The sequence below is a fragment of the Numenius arquata genome, chromosome 2, assembly GCF_964106895.1.
Source record: "Numenius arquata chromosome 2, bNumArq3.hap1.1, whole genome shotgun sequence".
Taxonomy (NCBI): domain Eukaryota; kingdom Metazoa; phylum Chordata; class Aves; order Charadriiformes; family Scolopacidae; genus Numenius; species Numenius arquata.
The window spans coordinates 96,337,111-96,351,212 of record NC_133577.1 but is presented as its reverse complement, the minus strand read 5'-3'; positions in this window follow the sequence as shown (position 1 = coordinate 96,351,212).

Here is a 14,102-nt window from a genome sequence, read left to right as displayed (position 1 = left end):
TTTTCCTGACTCTAGAGCTTAGAATATGTTACCACCTGTGGACATTAGTCTTCAAAAGGTTTTGAAATAAACTGCCAATGAGCTAATTTTCCTTCTTTTTCTCTTAATTACAAAATGAATAATATCTGTGCTATTTGAGGCATGTGTTGGACATGCAAGCTGAGCTGACCGTATTCAAACTGCTTTCTTGTATTTTGTATAAATAGTTTGAGAACTCAAAGATACTTAGTTTAGAAAAGAGATAAGCATTAATTGCTTATTGAATGTAACCACAATCTTTACCTCTTTTCTTCTCTGTAACTTTAAGAGAAACATAGACTGGGAATCCAAAGAGAAAATGTGAGGGTCTTACAGATTATTAGAAGGTTCATATCAACATTTTGGATTACTTGGGAAAACTTTTATGTCTCAACGCCATGACCATTGCCTTAATGTACACAAGGACTTAAGTAACTCTGATTAAGAAAATAGAATAGATGCCTCAAGCTGGGAACGTCTTTCAAAAAGTCTTATTCTTACAAGTAACCTACAGTAGTTATTTGCTTATCATCAGAGATGCTGATCTAACAGGACATCTGTTTTGTTCCCTCGTACACGTGCCTGCTTCCCTACCTGTTTTATTGGTGCACTGAGGAGTGTCACTGGACATTAAACTCCATGAAATACATGGTCACTGACAGTTATTTACAAGAGCAAGTCTGTGAAACCTCAGTAGTTTATCATCAGATTCTGCAGATCGGTTGTTCGTTTACTTTTTTTACCCAGCTTGAGTTGTTTCTTCTTGCCAAATGGCAAACATTCTTTATAGCTGGCCTTGAACTCTTCAGGCAAGATATTTTTAGTGAGATTAATGCCTTGCTTTTCCTCAGTACATGGCAAACAAGAGTACTGGTCATCAACATATTCTACAGAAATTCATGTAGAAGTTCAGGATACTACTGTTCTTGGGGGAAAAAAAAAAAGCATGTTTTCCCCTCATCTGTTTCTGTACGGCTCAGTTCTGTGTCTTTCACTGGTTGTTCACCTCAAAGTTACAGCTTGCTACTCATCTCCTATGTGGGCAGGTGTCTTTTGTAACATCTTCTAAATTACCATTAGCAGAAATGCCCCTAGTTTCCAGGGATGCAGAAATTTCAGAAAATAAAATGTACTATGTGTATCTTCTGTCCACCTATTCTGATCTTTCATTCTGTCATTGTTCTTCATGATGCTTTTCAAGGGGTAAGGGGAGTTTCACAAAATGTTACCGTTTTTGTACCTGTGCATAGTACGTGTACAGTGTTGTGAAGGAGTGAGCTATGAAAATGTGCCTGGTGTGGTATACCAATGAATAATGTTTTTCTTTCCCCTTTAGCTTGGTGAACTGAGATTGTGTTGCTTTAAGAATTCTCCGGCATGTCTTCCAGTTTTATCAATTAAAATATTCTATGATAATGTATGTTGCTCATTATGAGCCTGGTTTGGCACAAAACCCCATTCTCTCTTAATTATTAGTGTTCGCACATGCAGGTGAGATTCAGAATTTTCATCTCTAGCATCTTTAGGTAAAAATGCATATGTAGGGATATAAAGTGTTTGAGACCTGACCGACTCCTGCAGCTTACTAAACAACTCTATTACCAGGCTAAAAGGATATGGACACTTATTCTTGGCTGCAGGTTATGAATAAATTTAGTGAATAAGGTCTGTGCAGTATTTAGTTTATCTTAAGTCTCTGGAAAGAGCTTCTCAGACAGCTTCAGTAGGACTTGTGCACCAGCATATAAGCACGCTTCCTGGATAAGAACACTTTCCTCACATGAAGGTTGTGTCATGTTTTAAGAACTCATAAAATGTATTGTTTTATAGCTGGAGTTGTAGTGTACAGACTTATGTCATCTTCAAAGAACCTGACTCCTGTCTCATTTAGGATAGACAATGCTACGCTCTCTAGGAACTAGTTGCTGGGATCAAGAATGACTACATCAGCAACAAGGGAAAAATTTGATGGTTTAAGACAACTTGTGTAAGAAAGATAGTGAAGTTAAATATTCATGGTTCTTAGGGTGGAGGGAGAACATCAAAATAAAAATCACTGGACTTCAAGAAGGCAGACTTCAGAAAATTGATAGGTCAGAAGACAAGTCTGAGGTAAGACAGGAACTGAGGAGATAAGACAGCTCCTTGGAGATGCAAAGGTCATGACTGTAAGTATATCCCAGTGCAGGTGACGGAGACAAGCTGTAATAAAAGACCAACTCAGTTAAACGAGGAACTTTATTGACTTCAGACACAAGGAAGGGAGGTCTACAGGAGGTACTCAGATACCACCAAAGAGCAGCATTAACAGATAGGGATGAAAGTAGATGAGATACAACTGTCAGCTCACAGAGAATAAATACATAAGTAGTAAAAGATTTATGCTAACAAAAGTGCTGACGACTTAAAAGAGGATGGCTATTGATGTATCAAGTGATCGTGTCTTTGGTTCAGATTTGCAATTTGTGTGTTGAATTTTTTGGTTTGTTAGAGTAATGACTCATCAACTGCCAGTGTATTGCTCGTGCAATTGATATGAGTGACAAAGGTTGAAGAACCTGGCAAAATGGTCTCCCAAAAAACCAGATGCAGTTCATCAACGTGACTGTAAGATGCTGTTGTTAAGCAGCAGTCAGCTTTTTCCATTTAATTTTGCCAGCTTTCTTGAATAGGAGACTTGAATTTCAAAACAGTTTTGATGGTTTTCCTTAGAAAATTGCTCCCGTGTTAAAATGGCTGTCAGTGCAAACACCTGTTGTTAACACCATCAAGAACTGGATCTGAAAACGTTTTGCTACAGTTTCTAATAATAGAAGTATAAAACAAATCTTTTAAAGCAATTAAAAATTTATATCTGCTTTTTAAATGGGTACATTTCTGTGCATAATCCATAACATTTAATCTATACAATGATTGTATAATTGTCTTTAAAGCATCCAGTCAAAACTTTATTTTAATAAATCTTCATTTTTCAGTTATATATCAAAGACCTGATCTCTACTCACACTGTTTCAAAAGATTTCAACTAACAATGTATGGTATGTCTTAAAGAATTAAGGTGTATATTAAAGACAGGATGGAATTCTTGCCATTAAAATAGTACTGAGTGGTACTACCAGCAGAATAGGGGGGTTGTGTTGCATTGTAGAATGCATCAAATAGAAGAACTACAATGCATTCGTTACCATCCACTTTTCTGATTCAGAATTTAATAGTTCTTGTGTCCTATCAGTTAGACAGTAACATGCTAAACACCTGTCCTTCTATTTCTGAGCTCTTTATTTAAGCATTTATATCTTGATTATGAAACAGATTTGCTAAAAATGGAAAGATGCCTGTGTGTTTACTATGCTAACTGCAGCATTTCATTAGCAAGAGATGAGAGTGTTCATTGCTCAAATTTCCTTTACAATCTACATTTAGAGGAGTTCTCAGATAAACTTATTTTTGAAATCAGTATGATATGCTTTTCTCTCCATGTTAACACATTTATTCCCACTGGTGGTCCAGATGCCTACCTTAAGAACTTCTTTAAAGAATCTCACTTGTCAGTACCATTACCCTCTTTTCACCTGAAGCTTGTTCCTTACGGAAAGGACGAGTTAAGTACAGCTACCATCTTTTTCTTCAATCAAAAATACTGCAGGTTGAAACATACTGGAAGGCCTCAGCCCACACTGCCTGTCAGTTTAATGTTGTCAAGGGTTTTTTGGTCTGTTTTGTTTTCAGAAGGGATTGCCAATAGATAAATAAGAAAGAAAATCCCTTGTAAGTCAGGTATCTGTTTGGCATCTTCGCAGTTTTGTTACTGAAGACCCTGATCTTCAACCTGGAACCGTAACTGCTGCTCTCTGTGCACAGAGTATCTGCCATAGCCTTGGTGTGAGTCTCCATGACCAGTGGTATTTCCGAAGTTGACAGCTTCAAGACTGCAGAGGCTCCCGAGGATGAGAGACTGTTGGAAACTTGAAATTGCCTGGTCTGTTGTTTTTAACGTTAACTATTTCTTACTTGGAACTATTAAAGTTGCCAAGGAATTGCTTATGTTTCTGGCTTCCTTGCCAGAAGACTCGCACTTCTTTCCCCCGTCACATCACAGATTAATGCCTGGTCATGAGGAGATCCATAGAAAAATGGCAGCCAAAACTGGATTGCCACCAACAGAGGACCTTTAAAGAGCACAGAGAGCCGTCTGGTTTTGATCAGCCTCTCTCATGAGAAACCGTGGAAGGGGACAGGAATATTATGTGCATAGTACTGCTGGCATGTACATGTACAAAGACCTGGTTTCTGGAGTACATCACCAGTATGACTTGCAGAGCTACTTACTGAACATCTGCTCGTGCCCCAGGGCTTGGCGTTGGAGCATAATACGGTACTACCTTACCACTAAAATGAGCACATAGTACTGCCCTAGAACAAATGAGGAAAAATAAACATTTATTTTCGAAAAGACTGATTTAAATTAAATATTTTCTCTCAAAATATGAAATCAATAACCTCTGTTATAGCTGTATGTGCTATAACATCTTAAAATTTTAAGTAGTTATGTGTTGCCAAAGCCTTAAGGAGAATGCACTGAATTGATGAATGGAGTAGCACAAAAACCTTCCTCTTTATAGAATAAGAATCAGGAAGCGAGTTTCTGAAGTGCTAAACCACAGTCTGATAGCAGCACCCGCTTCTTGCAGTTCAATTTCAATTGAACCAGCTCAATTCAAACAACTAATTCAAACTTAGAAACGGATTAGGAATTGAAAAACCTTGGGTTTTTTTCCCCGCTTCCATACATAGGATAGATCCATGAAGGTAAAATCTACTGTATCTAAAAGCTGAAGACAGTTCCAGCCAGAAACAATCAGTTCTATCCTCTTTGTTAACAAGATGTATTTCATTAATGTATGCAATACATTTAAAACACATCAATCTAAGAAAATTTATTTTAAATGCTGTTTTTCATATTATTCTACTTCGCATCTAAATAGAGCTCTATGCAAACTAATGAAGTGTTAAATAATCAAGAGAAAATGTACTCAACCATTTTCTGATAAAATAAAATGTAACTTCGTAGCATCTAATAAGCTATAGAATTGTTAACTACGTAAAATGTATTTCCTCTTTATAAAAGGATGCCAATCTTAGTACAATGACTATATTTAATTCCAAACAAACATTTAAATAATTGCTAATGAAGTAATAAAACTAATCTTTTAGGAGAGATAAATACAGATGCAAAACAAGGTTTAAAACTTAGTTCCCTGCTTATTTAAATCATTATTAGAAGCAAGTCACTTTTGACAGAAATCATTCCTCCTGTAATCAAACTGATGAGAGGGCAGTATGGAGTATTTGCTTTGAGGGCACAAGTTTGATTCCTCTTCTGAGATTTACGTAACTAAGATTTTTGGAGTCTACCCCAAGATTAACTAGCCCAGCTTTCATTTGCACTCAGGGAAAGCAGATAGGCAGGGGTAGCAGGAGATCCATTCCATCCTAGAAGAGGTCATTTAAGTTGCCATGTGGAAATGCTGGCTCTTGCTCCGGAAGCAAAGGACAACTACTTCAGGCTTGGGCATCTGGTGTTTTGTGAGCTTTTTCAGTTGACTTCAGACATCTCAAAATGTGGAAGATGGAATCTCTGTCAGTGGCTCAGACAGCCACAGTAAATGCAGCTGACTTTGCTTGTGTTGATGGTGCTATAGTTTTTTTGAGCTCCCCTAACAGCATGTTCTTTGTGTTTTTTTCTTTGCTTTTTGGTTTTTCACATGTCTCTTGCAGGGCCCTAATCTGAGGCTTGGCTGTTTTTCCCCCTTGTTGAGATCATATTCATTTGTTGTATCTGTCTCTGCAAAGGAGAACATGCTATGACTTCCCTGTAGTCATAGCACTAGTCTAAATACTTAGATGTACTACTAATATTGTTTATCTGCCCCTTCTTACAAATAATTAAATTCATCCCAATGACACAGATTAAATTTACATTTTACTTTCACCCAGAAGTGCTGATTTTCCTCATCTAGAAATTTCAAACTCCTTGTCCGAGAAACTTTCTAAATGTACTCGGGATGTTAAGATGGATATCAGTCTGTTAATGAATATAGAAAGAGAGCTTAATTCAGGAAAACAAATCATTAAGACAGGAAATACTGATAGTCTTGTGTAAAAGTTGCTTTACATGATATGGTTAAAGTGGCATTAGAACAGAAGGGAGTACAATTAAAAAAAAAAAAAGTAAAAACTAACCCAGAATTAACTAAAAACTTCAAAATTCTGAGTAAGCATGGAAGATTTTTTTTCTGCTATTAATACCTTTTGTAATTTTAAATAAATGTCTGAAATTTTTAATAGGAAAAAAGGTGTGAACATGCCTAGCTTTTGCTCAGTTTTTGTAAACATTTAAACTTTCCCAATTTTAGATTGTGTTTCTCTTTCAGAATTGGGTTACGCCAGCTTAACTGAGTAGGAGTGGAACATACATTTCCTTGGTGAGACCATCTCTTTGTAATACTTTGCCTCTCTTGAATTGACCTCAAATAGCAGAACAATTAAGTCTTACCGTCCCTGTGAGAAATAGCAGCTTTACTGAAAACAGGAATTGAGAGAAAGTGGTCTGAAGGAGATCAAGCAATCCCTTCCAGAACCAGAAGCAAAGGACTCAGAATCACTGGATGCTTACATTTTCTCAGCTGTAGAATGTTCTTTAATCAAAAACACATGTACTTTATAAGCATAAAGAAACTCTTGGCACATTCTCTCCAACAGAATGTCACTAGTTTAAATATCTTTTAAACAAGCAATTAGTGATCTAATTGTGCCTGATGCCGAATACAGGTAGCAAGTTTAAAAAGAGGGATCTACATGATGATAAAGTGTTTTATCTTTGTCTTTTCTTTAATGTAGCAGTGTTTTGGCTGCTTTCTAGTGTGACTTTCTCAACTACAAATTTTTCCTAAATTGTCACTAAAGGCATTGCATTTTATTCTCAATCCATGTTGTAGATAGTTTTGCACTGGAAACTCTAAAACTATTGTTTCATTTGAAGTCTGGCTGCAAGCTGGATTATTTCCATATTCTGCATCACTGATGTCAGTAACAGTCTTTGTAAACTGAATTACACTTTTTTTAAAAAAAACCACTGCAGCCTAATTCCTCTTGTGTACTGGTAGTTGTTTTTTCAATAGATTTGTTCATAAGATATGTTGGTGGTGAAGGCCAGAACAAATGATAAAAACGTTAAGTGTTTGTAACTTTTGTGAATTCGTAACAAGGTTCAGAGTCTGTTTCTTTAAGGTCAGTTTCTGGTATGGAGTAATCGTCCTGGAGTCTATTTCCATTTAGAAATAAACATCTTCCACGTTTTCTACTTGTAGAAAAAACCCCCAGCATTAGACTGTAAAACGAATTCATTTTAAAAGTTAAAGCCCAGAGGCAACGAAAGCAAGGTTTGCTTTGTACTTTCGATGCCAGTGCTCTCCTCTTTGCCTGGCCCGCCGTGAAGAGAAGGCGCCTTAACTCTGCCACCCTACCGCGCTCCCCTGCGTTGCCTCGGAGCCCCTCAGGCTGCATGAAGGTGGTGGGAGCTGCCTCTTTGCTCCTCTGACTAAGACACATGTTATCAGAAAGTAGGACGACACGTTTCAGTGCCACCCTGCAGCTTTCAGCGCCTTCTCCGGCCCGGCCCGCCGGCCCTGGCTCTTGTCAGCGCCGCCGGGGCCTCTCCTGCCCCTCCGCTGCCCGCCACCTATAGCCTTTAAGGGGCGAAAAGCCCGTCCCTGCTGCTGTGTTTCTCCCAGAACGCGCTTCCAGTCAAAAAGCCCCCATTTCAGGGCCCCTGGTCCCCCTCGTCCCGCCCCGCCTACACTTCCCGTGGGCCCCCTCCGGCCGCGGCCTTTCCCGCGGCTGTCAGGGAGCCCCGGATCGAGAGCGGGAGATTCATCCCCCTCCCGGCATCCCCCCGGAAACGAGCGTAACACCCTCCTGCGCAGTCCGGCGGGGATCGAAGGGCGAGCCGCAGCGGAGTGGCGCAGCGTCCGTCTGTGAATAGCGGCCTCCCGCCGCCCTGCGCCATCTTGACTACCAGCCGGGGGTCTGCCTTCCCCCTCCCTCTTCAAGATGGCGCCGGCCGGGTGAGTGACATGTCCAGTCACGTGGGCAGCGGATGAGCCCCTCTCTCCCCCCGCCTTAAATGATCTCTATGGTTCAGCCGGACACACAGGCAGCGGCAGCAGCGGCGGCGAGGGACGGAGCCGCGGCGGGAGCGGGGCTGCGGCGCCCGCCCGGCGCCTCCTTTGTCTGCGGCCTCGGCAAGGCGAGCTCTTTCTTCCCTCCCTGACCCTCTGGGCTGTGCCCTCATGCCCTCGCTGGAGGGCAGGGCTCCCTCTTTCCCCGCTGGGAAAGACGGTGGGGACTCCCCGCTGGGGTGGGGGGTCCCTCCCCTGGGCCCTTCGCTGCGGGCGGCGGCGGCGGCACGACGCGTCCTTGGGGCGAGCGGGGCTGGGTCCGAGAGGCCCTGGCCCATCGCCTCCGCCTGTCTGGGGAACGGGCGGACCGGCCTGCTGGGGCGGGGGGGGGAACGGCGGGAGGTCAGCTACGGGTGGGCTACCGGCGGCGGCTGCCGCCTCTCCGCCCCGCACCCCCTTCCTTCCCCGGGGCCGGGTTTTGGCGGGCGGCCGTGCTGCAGGGAGGGGCGGTGCGGGCAGGTTCCGCGGAGGGCGGGCGAGGAGGGCGGCTGGGGGGGGTGGGAGGGGGGGTGTCGGTGTGTGAGGGGGGGGGCGTCTGTCTGCTGTGTCTCTTCTCCCCCCCCTTTCTCTCCTTTCTTCCCTCCCTCCTTCCCCTCCCCGCCCCATCTGTTATAGGCTTGCGGAACTGTGGCTGTTTGAAATTAAACGTGATCTTTGCCGTGCCAGCTGGGGTCTGTAATGTATCTGATAAATGAAGCTCTTCCCGTCGGTTTCAGGTCATGCAAGGAAAAGGGCAAAGCTGGGGAGGGAGCTGGGCGGGGTTTCCCTTTGCTTTTCACCGTCAGGCGAGAGAGGAGTCTGGTTGATGTCTGCAGCAGATAAAGGAGACAAGAGGATCATCAAAAGACCCCAGAGCCCTTTTATCTTTCTGCTGTTTCTCCCCCACCCCCTCCTCTAATTTCGTCTCTCGTGGGCCGCGTTGTCTGTCTGCTGGTTTCCCCCCTTCAGCGGGGGCCGGGTGCACCAGGGCCCTGGCTGAGGTAGTAGTTTGTGCTGTTGGTCGGGTTGTGACATTGCCCGCTGTGGAGATAACTGCGCAAGCTACTGCCTTGCTAGTGCTGGTGATGATCAGCTGCAGAGGAAGACAATGACGGTGGGAATCCCCTTTGTTTTCCCCGGGATTGCACTCTGCTGAGGCAGCCACCCTTCCTTCTCCTGCTTCTGCAGAAGGAGCCCTTGCCTTGGCCACTGAGATGAGCGGCGGGGTTCGACACCTTCCCCCCCCCCCCCCCCCCCTCAGTAGGACGCTGCTTCTTTCGCAGAGCTGGATGAAAAACCGTTAGTTTCACACTGTTCGGAGGGCGCCTGAATTTGGGCTGAAGAGCAAGTGCCTGCATTTCTTCTCCTGCTTACACCTCACTATTCGCGTGGCACCCTTGAAAGAGGTGGATTTTCTATTTTGTGAAGACACAGATCAATGATGGACTTGTATTTTCTGTGTTCTGAATATGCAAAACTTGTATGTGTGATATTAAGTGTTACTGTTTGAATGGTAAAAAACCTTGAATATTTATCTAACAAAAGTGGAAAATATGTAATTACTGCTTTCCTTATATTGATGAGAGAGTCTTCTTACAGTAGAGTTGACTAATTGTACTGCTTGGTGCTAACAATTTTTTAGGTGAACTTCTGAGATATTTTTCCTGTATATTTTGACTTACTGTGAAAAGCAAACCCATGAATCTGCTACTGTCAATTGCTGGTATGTTTATAGTGTTGGCTGAGGGTACCTTTGATATGAATTTTGCTGTGTTGATCACTTATTACAATGGCTTAAACTTGGAATATATTAAAACATTTACCATAAATGCGCATAACTGTCTTTTACGTTTTTAAAAATGAGAGTTAATTTTTTAGTCTTTATAAGACCTAACTATGAACAGGTTGTGGTTAGTCTTTTGAGTTTGTAGTGAAAGTTAAAGCTCTAGCTTTGACACTTGAAAATAAGTTGGTGCTTCAAATTCACAGTTCTAATGTATTTATAATACTGAGAAGAGTTGGGCAAACTTACAGGTATTTAACTTTGCCTCTTTTTTTAATTGTTTGAACCCATTATGTGTTTAGAAGACATGCAAAGGTTGCTCTTGCACCTCTGCTGAATGTGAAGTGCTTTGCAGGACGTAGGGGACATAGCACTTGCTGACAAGTTTAATCTGATGATACTTCATTTCCACACTGTGCAGTGTGTTATTCTGGTCATTCAAGCTCTAAAACTAAACTTTTTAAAAGTGGGTATGCTCATGCTTACTAATAAACTGGTGTGTTAAGTGTTCTTAATAGTAGATTTTCTTTGAAGTAAAATAGCTGTCATAGTTGTTGACTGTCCACAAATTTAAAACACGCTGCCTTTTTTTTTCACCCACCTTAATTGGAAGAGGCAAAAAGGATACTATAGCTGCCTGCTTTTCACATCCTCGCAGCACACCTCACACAGAGCCCCTTGAGGTTTGATCTGGAAGTTAGGGTGATATTTTCACCATCTACCTTTAGGCATCTATTTTAGCTGGCTAATCCACAAGCCCTCCTCTCTTCAGTGGAGGAGGCAGAAATAGATCCCTGATGTAAATCACACTTTCAAGTGCCTTTTGCATTATTTGGTCTGAATTATCCTTTCAAGGAGCTTGTCTCTGGATGTTGATTGTAAGGGAGGTGAAGGAGCTTCGGCTGAGCTAAGTGCCTGTAGGTGGGTGGTGTGAAATTGTCCTCTCTGTTGCTTTCCCTTCTTAGGCTCAGGCAACTTGGGTAGGACTAGAATTTAGCTCCCTATGTGGCTTTTTGGTTTTGAAGGAGAGAATCAATGGGAGAAGATGTGTGCAAGTATGCTACCGTTAAGCACTTAGTGTTTCATCTGCTGTGTAAAATATCTCCCTTAAACCTCACTTGCCACCTGAGCAATCAGTTCTTTGTGCTCTGGATGGTGACATCAGAGTTCAGGAGACTTTTAGGACCCTGTACAAAAATAAGATAGTGCTACTGAAATAATGCAGGTGAGGGTGTCTGCTGATGCAAAGCTGTGTAATACATGAGGTCATTTATCCACATAGGTCTCAGTTATGTCTTGCTTAGTAGATTTTAGGTGCGTACATGTGAATTTAGGTGCGAACATGTGTTTCCTTAGGGAGTAGCATTCAAGATGCTTAGCTTTGCTTTAGGGATATCCATACACTTCTTAGTTCAGAATACTTCTTGGTCTTGCGTTCAAAGTACAGAAATTAGCCCAGACAAGTTCCATCCTTAGTATTACCTTTGTCTCAGTCCTTACTGCTTAACTGTCTAACTTGTGTAGCTTATATATAAAGAAGGGTGTGACATCGTGCTTTGAGGCAAAAAGATTAATTCTTCAGTGGAAAGGAGAGCCTTATCTTAGTGATGTTGAAGTTGGTATTTCTGAAATTACTGTGAAAACCTAAAATGGAAAGAGTAGCTCGTATCTTGCAAAGTCAGTGATCCTTGTGATGTGATGAATTAGTTCAGAAAGAAAAATTGCATCATACCAATTAAAAAGCTGTACTGCTGGCACGTTATTGTCTACGGCATTGTCTCTCGCTGAAATTTTTTCCCCCTTTATTCTTCAGAGGTTTTACTCTGTCAAACTTCTCATGTGAATTTGTTATAGAAACATTAAAATAGGCACATGGCTGAGTTGATGGAATTTCTGTGCAAAGTTATTTAGTTTATAGTATCCCTATTGTGTATTGTTTGCTGCGCTGGGTGAGAAAGTACTGCAAGAAATGTTCCTCTGTAGCTTTTCTGAGCACTTCTTTTGACTCATGGAATAATAAAAATGCATTGAGATTCACGGCATAGTCGATTAAGCTTTAGATGCTCTTATTCCCTGGTTTGATGTCTTTTTGCGCTATTGTCTTACCTATTTTGTGAAGAACAGTCACCAGCTGCTCACCCCTCTAGCTACTGTCTGTCAATGCTGCTTCTAAAGATACTGGCACGCATCAACCTAAAAATCTTAGATTCAAGATAGTTGCTTCCCTGCAGGGTGCAGTTGCCCTCTCTGTCACCAAGGAGAGTGCTGTGTTCCCATGCTCGCAAAATTGATGTTTGAGAACTTTTCTTCACTTGGGGGTTGGTTTGGTTCTTCTACTTTAATAGATCCTAGGGCCATGCATATAATGAGTGAGACCTCCCACTTACTCTGGGAAGCAGCTTAAGACAGTAAGAGGAAATGCCAATTTCTAGAGAGTTATGTCTATAAATACATAAGCACTTACTTAAAATACATCAATGCATTTAACAAGTTATAAGTGCGGCTTTTCGTTGGATGCTTTGTTTGCTCTGCAAGAATGAGTACTAAATTAACATAAGGAAATGCTTACACTAGTAATTATAAAAGAAAAGACTGCATTCTTTATATTTAAATAGTTCACTTGCATCTTCCACTGTCCTGTGCTTAAGTGTTACTTGATGAAATAATAGGAATTGGTTCTAGAACAGTGCTTCTAGATGAGGTTTTATATATATTATATTTATATTCATGGTATATGCCTCTAGAGAGATCCTTTCTGTAGAAGAAATAGAAGTGTCATTCAAAATACATCTGTGAATGTTTGCTAAACTCTTAAATACCTTTTAGGTATATAGAATACTTTTAAGTTTAGTCTTGTAATATATATTTGGATCGTAATTGATACAAAGTTTTTATTTTGAGAAAGTACTCAACCTTCATAGCAGAGCTAGTTGAGTTTTTGTCTGAGTCTTTTAGCCTCTCAGCTACATTAATGTACAGGCTTTATGAATTTCTGTCAAAAACACGTGTCCTGGCACTGAAAGTGTGAAAGGTGAGGAAAGATGAGAAATAAACAGAGAAAGTTAGCTTTACTGGGGATTTAGTGGAACTGCTGAAGTGAAAGGCTTGTATTTAATGGGAAGGGGCTGGAGTGTGCCCTTGGGCACAAACCGTGCTACATTGCAGTGAAAAGAGCTGCTAGGAGGAGAGTCTGAAGACTGGAAGTGAACTTCTGTTTCTTCTCCTTATCCATGACTTCACCTGCAGGAAGGGCTCTCTTACCCTGCCTTCCAGTTTCTCTTCCCAAATTTGCTTATTTCTGCTGTCTTTATGAGTTTTTTTTGTACCTAAAGTTCTCACACTTGCCCTATTAGCTTGTGTACCCTGCTTGCCCCTGCAACCCAGGCAACACTGCCTGTATCGTTGCAGTTAATAGCATTTGAAGTTTGCCTGCATGTTTTAGGCTTCTGGTGACGTTTACGATGGCTGCAACAAAGAATAGTCTTGGTGCAACTGGTGAAGTTTGTCCAGAACTTCGTGATGCCAATGTGTCAGTATACAAATGGAAAAAAAATCCAATCTTGCACCTTCTTTCATAAATGCTGTGAGTCTCTTACTCTAGGCCAGCTAAGAAAATAGCATCTATGATACCTGGTTATCAGATCCCTTCCCGGTCCTTCATCACCTTATTCCTTCTTTTCACCCCCTCCAAAGTAACATTTGAAGTCAAGAACCATCTTCAGCCACTTGAAAGAAGGTTGAAATTTTAAAAGAAAATTACTTTTTTCTAACTTTCATGAAATTACATTTAAACACCTCATTACTAAAGTGGTGTCATAGTTCACAATTCCCCCTTACACCTGAAGACAACTCAGAATATGCCTCATCCCATTCTGAAGGGTGCTTTTTCTGCCCTCTGTTTCATCCTTTGCAAGAAGCAAGGATTTTGCCTTGTGTGTGTCTTAAAAGTCTTGTCCTACAAAAAATGATACGAAGGAATTGGTATGAAAATGCTGGCATTGAATGAGACAAGGTCATACTTATCCCACCTTCTGTGTGAAGATTTGTGAGTATGGGAGGAGAAGAGGGGATAGTTTTGCTGT